This window comes from Cryptomeria japonica, chromosome 3 (assembly GCF_030272615.1).
Source record: "Cryptomeria japonica chromosome 3, Sugi_1.0, whole genome shotgun sequence".
In the NCBI taxonomy this organism is placed as follows: domain Eukaryota; kingdom Viridiplantae; phylum Streptophyta; class Pinopsida; order Cupressales; family Cupressaceae; genus Cryptomeria; species Cryptomeria japonica.
In genome coordinates, this window is record NC_081407.1 from 144,840,875 (window position 1) to 144,849,273 (window position 8,399).

Below are 8,399 nucleotides of genomic sequence, written 5' to 3' on the forward strand. Positions count from 1 at the left end.
CACGTGATTCATAGTTTTCACCATGAATACAGTTATTTATAGTGGTTTGGAAGAAGATGGCTTTTCTTTTGCTACCACTTGGGTCATTCTCTTCTCACTAGTAGTCCTAATGACCACACGGGAAGACAGGCCCTCTAAAGATTAAACAAAAAGAGCCTATTGCTCAAGACACAAAAGACAATGATTCAATTTTAGTACACAAATTGAAGTGTTTGCTAGTCTATTGAAAACAAAGCACACAATAAAAAAATCAAAAATCCTTGCCAAGGACCTGCAACAAAGATTTATTAGTGGTTTGGATTGTTTGAAATAATCACCCCTTCCTGCAAGCACACAAGTTAGGTAAATTTTAGATCCAAAAGACTTTGTGAAAATAGGGGCCTTCAACAAAATGATTTTGCTTTCAAGACAAGCTGCACCAATTTCGTTAGCTAGATCTGAAGATGTTAGCTCAAAATAAACCAGATCTAAAACATTAAATGCAAGACAAAATGGCGAAAAATGAAAACCTAATTTTTTTTAATTTTTTTTTTTTTTAATTTTTAAAAAATACAGACATGATTTTACCTTACATGGATGTGATTCCACCCTACACAGACGCGATTTCACAACACAGATGCGTTTCTGCAAAAAAAAATGCAAAACAGAAAATCCTACAAAGCATAGACGCGATTTTACCTTACATAGACGCGATTCCACAACACAGACGTGTTTTAACACCTCACAGACTCATTTCTACAAAAAAATACAAAACAAAAAATCCTGCAAGATACAAACGTGATTAAAATGATCACAAATGCGATTAGATCTCACAGACACGATTAAAGTGCCCACAGACGCGCCTATAATGAAAACCTGCAATCTGGAAAATGAAAATACTACCAGAAACACAGACGCGGTTCAGAGGTTCACAGACACGATTCGGGAACACAGGCACGATCCGAAAGTGCACAGACGTGACAGAAAGCCAAAAAACGTGATCCGAAAGTATGCAGACGTGGAAATATCAAAAAGTTGTCGAAAAATGTCAGATCTGCAACTTCAAAATACAAAATCTGCAACAAAAATGTTAAATGCAAAAGGGACAAGAGTCCCACCGGGCATGCCAAAATGTATATGGTGAAAATGGATAACAATAATGATAATATTGAAAGGCTAAATGAATTCAACCACAAAACCCTAGCCTAACAACAACAAAGATCCACCATAACATATGAAGATTACCTAAGACAATGCAAATCAAATGAAATCACAAAGATTATACCATCACATGTCCAATAGGGTTTGGATCTCCATTCTTCCTATCTCCATTGATCTTGCTTAATATATTTGCTCTCAGATTTTATGTGCACAAGAGCTCAACAAAGAACGGAATGTGGTTGCAAGTAGGATCGCCTATGTTCAAAAGCGTAGTGTAGTCGAGTGCGTAATTGAGTTAGGGTTTGATAATGAAGGAAGCATCTCCTTTTATAGAAGACACTATATGAAATGGAGGGATAAGATTGAGAGGTGTAAAAGGAGGTCGGCTATGATTAGAGGGTAGGTAAAAGAAATAATAAAATAATGAAAGGGGTAGGTAGTGTATGAATTAAGAGATGAATAACATGTGTCATAGGTGGAAAAGGTTAATGAATTAATTAAATAAATAAAGATTTATTTAATTAATAGAAAAAGTGGGATCAATTAAATAAATAAGATATTTATTTAATTTAGGAAAATGATAATTTAAATAAATAAATGTATTTATTTAAATGAGAAATAAGGCTAGAAGAGGATAAATGAATTAATTAAATAAATAAAGATTTATTTAATTAATAGAAGAATTAGGCTTAGATAATTAAATAAATAAAATTTATTTATTTAGACTGGACAATTTTGGGTGTCTACAACTATATTATGTGATAATACTAGTGCCATTAACATTTCAAAGAATCCTGTTATGCACTCTAAGACAAAGCACATCTCTATCAAATATCATTATCTTAGAAAAGAAATTCAAGAGAAGAAAGTGGTGTTGGAGTATATTAGTTCAAAGGAACAAATAGCAGATATTTTCACCAAGCCACTACCAAGGGACACTTTTGAGTATCTCAAAAGTAAGTTAGGGGTCCTACCCCTATCTTCTACTCACTAACTGAGTTCAGTAAAAGCATTAATTCAATGACTCTAAAGAATATCTTTTCGGAGTTAATGTTGATTTACACACTTTAGGATGTTTTCTAAAGGTGTGCAGGAAACAAAAATAGGGAATAGGAATTGAAGATAAAATTCTCTAACCGAGACTGAGTTGATACTGAACAGCAAAGGAATTACTTCACACAGGAAGAACTTATGTATTAGTTTTCTTTTGGCATTGTTGTCAAAGGGGGAGAAGACTAATGTTTGGGGGAGAAGACTAATGACAGGGGGAGAGCATTTCATCAATATGAGCACTCACAATCACAACAATCTGAATTCGAATATTTTAGGTCAAATCAATTGGTTTTGCCATCAATGCCGAAGGGGGAGATTGTTGGCATTATAACAGACAATAAGAGATTGTTGGCATTTCAATTAGGATATTGAGAAGGTTGTTGATAATTATGGATATAACTGATTAAGGATGTTTACTATCTTCACAATATTATTTTTTCATTGTTGTCAAGAAATTGATTTTCTGATTTAGTATGATGTTGCCATATCTTAAGAAGTATGTTTTGAAGAGAATTAAGATGTCGATAAAAGACACAGAAAGAATGAGATGAATAAGGGGAGGAATAAGTTATTCAATGGGAAACTATTACCGAGTTAGACAATGATGAGATCATATTGTTTAGATTGTTTTGATATCCTACATATGCTATTGTTTGTAGGGTTAATACTATATTATGTTACCGAGCAAGGAACCTAGTCGGTAAACCCTAAGGAACCTAGTCGGTAAACCCTAAGGTTATCGCTATCGGTTAATGAAGGCGGAATGTCTACTGAGTGAATTTTAGTATTTACCGAGTTGCAACCAAGTAATAACAGAATGCATTGGATGTATACATGCATTATTTAATGATGGAAGCTAATGAGCTGGTTATGATTAAATGATTGATACAACGTGTATAAAGTTTGTTAAGGATCTATAGAAATGGAAGATCGGCAAGAAGATCTACAGCTCAGATTGAACCGCAATACCCTAACACAAGTTCCAAGAAATGTATGCAAGTTCCAAGGCAAGGTAAAATGTTTTCCGATTGAAGGATACATTGAACCTGGTCAAGATTGAAGATCTGATGGCTATGATTGATCATGAGAAATGTTATCAAAAAGATTAAGCGGTTAGCAAATTGTTTATAAATAAGGAACTGTTGATAAACAAGGCATGCGGGCAAGTGTAAGCACAGGGATGCTACATAGTGATTACCAAGCACAAAATCTTGAAGACCTATTTGAATAACAGAGCAAGGAGCCCAACAGAGGGACAAGATAAGTCCTATGACTAGATTGTATTGAGAAAATAAGAATGTGCTTTAGCATTTTAGATGCAAAGTTGCAGACATACTCATTACTATTATTTATTTGTAAGTGATAGAAAATCTCTTAACCGAGTGGACTTAACAGTCTTATTTGTAAATCCTCTAGCAAGGTGACATTCTGATTGAGTGTTTGAAACCCTTTAACAAGGTCACCTCTAACAAGGTGAAGATCCTAATAGATCTGAGGGAAATCCCTTAACTGGGTCACATCTAGCAATGTGTTTGTAATCTTTAACAAGATTTGCTTTTAACCGAGCATACTCTAGAAGAGTATATTTCTTAGTGGGTCCGAAATCCCATAGTGGTTTTTCCCTATTTGGGTTTCCACATTAAATCTGGTGTTATGAGTGTTGTTATGATTATGTGTTCTTAAGTTTGCATGTTTTATAGTTTTGGTAACATATATCTGTTAAAGCTACCGAGGTTGAATCTGTTGAATATATTAAAGATTAAGTTTGTATGATTCACTCCCCCCTCTCATCTTATTAACAATTGGCATCAGAGTTATCATTGGTGAACCGAGATAAATCAAGAATCTTTTTTCTAAAGGATAATTGTTTGGAGAAATTGGAAGTTCTGCGAATACTAGGTTTTGAGGTGGACAAGTTACCAATAAATTACTTGGGAATGCCTCTTGTTGCTCAACGATTGACTATAAATGATTGGAACATTGTTGTGGATAGAGTGCAGGAAAGATTAGCATCATGGAAGGAGCGATGGTTGTCTTTTTCTGGAAGAATCCTCATTATAAAGGCATCTTTGGCTACTATCCCAATTTGTACCATGGTGGAGTTCCAAATTCCTGATAAAATTGCGAAGATTTTGGAGGCAGTACACTGTACCTTTTTGTGGGGTGGCAGTGAGGGCTCTTCCAAATACAATTTGGTCAAGTGGAATGAGGTTTGCAAACCTATTCGTTTGGGTGGGTTGGGCATTAGAAATTGCGTCAGTATGAACCGAGTTTTATGGGTGAGGCTAATGTGGAGAGTACATGAAGAGAGCCATCGCACTTGGAGCAAAATTATGCAAGCTAAGTGTAGACACCTAAAAATGTCTCATTGATCATGTACTAATTATTCCTCTAATTGATTAAATAATTCTTTAATTCTTTAATTAAGTTAATTAATCTTATTCTTCTAATTTCATATTTCCTCATCATCTTACTAATTATTCCAAATTCAATTATATCATCATTTATTCATTTAACCATTTTCTAATGTTAATTAAATATTTATTATTTAATTAATTCTGATTAATTTCTCTATTTATATAATCTTTATTATTCAAATAAATTAATTCTCAATTTCTATCTCTAATCATCTAATCATTAACCCTCTTCTAAATATTAATTAAATATTTATTATTTAATTAATTATGATTTTAATCCTTTAAATTAAATAATCTTTATTATTTAATTAAAGTCCATTTCTAAATAATTAAATAGTTTCTTTAAATTATTTAATTAACTAATTCTTCTAAATTACTCTTCTAATTTCAAATACATGTACATGATTTCAAAAATCAAATTGAAAATCAAAGTCAAATTCTAAATATATTCAAATACTAAATTGAATCAAAAATAAATTCAATGTTTGAATTAAAATCTCATGCAAAGATTAAATTGAAAATCTAAGTCAAAGTGCAAGCACGTGCTAAATTAATTAATTCAATCAATTAATTAATTAATTCAATTATCTCTTCAATACCTATTTCTATCTTTTAGTTAGCTTTTTCTAAATAAAGCTCTCAATCAACTTTCAATCAGTTAACTATCTCCTCCTCTTTATTTCCTCCAATCATTATTTTTCATCCCCCAGTCAACATTTTCTCAATCAATTGACTCAATTAATCTATTCAATCTATTTTGTTTCACCTCCAAATCAGCAGTTCAACTATCAATCAGCATGTGAGCTCACCTGAGTTCTACCTCTTGATCAATCTGTTCCACCTTTCAATTAATCTTCTCCAATAATCTATAAATTGAGCAGTCAATCTCCATTTTCAACAATCACAAACTTTGAATCTTTGTGTCATTTGCAGGTTGCCAATGCGATATCTGAGAGCCACCATACCACAAAGAGGAGAAGAGCAATGGAAGCTATATGCAATCTTGAAATAGGGGATTTTTTATTGATACACTTTATATTCCTGTTTCTTTCTTCTGTGTTATTCTATTGTTTGTTTGTTTGAATTCTAATTAGGATAGGGATTCGTGATTTCCCTTTCATTCCTAGTTAATATTACATTTAATGAATTTTAGCATATGACACTAAGTATCTTGGTAATTGCAAAGATAAATTATTTACAAAAGATCTCCCGATTGGTTCTAGTGTATGGAATTTTCTCAGGTCATGTGTAGGCATCATTAAGACTAAGGTTATATGGAAACTGGGTAATGGTTTTAAGATTAGATTTTGGTATGACTCGTGGTTGGCTGAAAAGGCTGTAAGGGATATGGCCAACTTTAGGCCTTTAGTTGATCATTTTGAAGAGGTGATTGGGGAAAAAGTTTGTGATTACATGGTGAGTCAAAACAGATCACAAATTTGGAGGAATCTCGATGCCCCAGTGGTTGAACTTACGATAGCGTGCAACAAAATACAAAGGATGTTGGAGCGTTGGCCTATCCTAGCTGATAGGGAGGAAGATATATATGTCTGGGGCTTTTGTGGCAGCAAAATTCTCTTTGTCAAAGAAGCTTATAAGTAAAAGTATGGTTTACCAAAATCCAATTCATTCATGTGGATTGTTTGGAGACACAGAGCCCTGACTTGGGATAGGTTACAGAAGGTTGGGAAAGATGGTCCTTCTAGATGCATCATGTGTAAGGAAGAGGAAGAGAACAATGACCACATGTTCTTACAGTGCTCATTCACTTGACAACTTTGGTCCCGATTCCTTCAGCATTGGAACCTGGCATGGGTTTCTACACAAAACATCCATGAATTAATAGAAGCCTAACACTTGAAGATTAAGAGTCCTGGGTTACAGTTTGTTTAGAGGGCTTCTCCTGCTCTGATCTTGTGGAATATTTCGTTGGAACGTAATAGGAGGGTGTTTCAAGAGCATGAGTTGGTTCTGGATAGTGTTTGGGACAGAATCGAAAGTGCATTGGCTAAGTTGGGGGAGGTTTGGAGGGACAAAATTGGTGGTATTATGCAGGAAGAGATTCTTTATGGTGATGCATGGCCAAGGTTTAAAGGGTTGGGGAGAGTTATTCAGAAAGGGAAGGTGAAGAAGTCGAAGGCAAGTTGGGTCTCACCTGATGCTGGGTGGATCAAGCTAAATTTTGATGGGGCGACTAAAGGGAATCTTGGAGAGGCTTGCTATGGTGGGGTGTTTAGAAATGAGTTGGGTCAAATGGTGGGTCTTTATGCGTTAGATTATGGAACGAAGACTAACAATGGAGCGGAAGCTGGTACTTTTCTTAAAGGACTTGAACTGGCAAAGTGTAAAGGCTGGAATAAATTATGGGTGGAAGGGGATTCGATGATGGCCATTGAAGCTGTGAATGGTAGGAAATACAAATGTTGGTGTCTTGAGGCCATTATGAGGAAGATTTGTTCTTGTTTGCAATCTTTTGAAAGCCACAAGTGCTCCCACACAAAGCATTCAGGTAACAGTGCTGCTGATTGGGTTGCTAATTATGGTGTGGGTTTGTTCTCTCATTCAGGTGAGAATGCAAAGGTTTGGTGGTTTGATTATCCCATTGATATCCATCTATTGGTTCAAGATGATATCAAGGCTCACCCCCCAGATAGTTAGTTGGATGCCTTTGGGTTGATCCTTGGTAGTGTTGGTTGTGTTAACGATGTTCAGGATGTGTATTTCTTTTGTATAGAGGTTTGTTGGCCAGGTTTTGTTCTTGGTTGCTGGAGCCTATAACTAGGTTTTATATAGAAAAAAAATTAGTACCCTAACTGTAAAGAAAATGTAATTCTAACCCCTTAAATAAATTTAAAATCTTGAATATAACATCAAACCAAATTAAACCCTAACTCTTATAATAAATCAAATTGAACCCTAACTTGAAACCAAATAGAACCCTAACACTAAAGCTGATTGATTATTCAACCAAATTAAATGAGAAACCTAAACCAAATTGAACCCTAATTCTAAAAAATCCAAATTGAGCCCTAATAGTACTCTAATTATCCTAATCTAAATTGTACCTTAACCCTATCACTAAACAAAATTGAACCCTAACCCTAAATAAAATTAAATCATAATACTATAACTAATTAAACCCTAAGTTGAAACCAAATTTAACCCTAACCCTAACTGGTAAACCAAATTGAATCATAACCCTAACAATAAACCATAATGAATCATAATCCTAAACCAAATTGAATAACAATGCTATCCTTAAACCAAATTAAACCCTAAACCTAAACATAATTTAACACTAAACTAGATTGAACTCTACTTCTTAACTAGATTATAGGTCCTAACATTGATACTAAACCATACTGACCTCTAAAACTGAACCATATCAAATACTAACTAACACTAAACCAAATTCAGCCATAATATTAAGCCTAATTTAACATTAAACCAAATTTAACCTTAACCCTAATCCTAAACCAAATTGAGCCCTAACTCTTATTTTAACCCTAAACCAAACTAAATGTTGAACATAACCCTAAGCCAAGTTGAACCTTAAACCTAATTAAACATTAAACACTAACCCTAACCCTATACTAAATTTATCTCTAAATCAAATTATACCATAACTAACCCCAATCATAGCCCTAAACCAAATTGAACCATAACTCTAACCTTAAATTGAAAGAAATGGTAGTCCTAACTATAAATAAAATTTAATTCTAATTTTAAAAAATAACACTAATCTAAATCAAACTATAACTCTAATAATAATTTAAATTGAACCCTCAC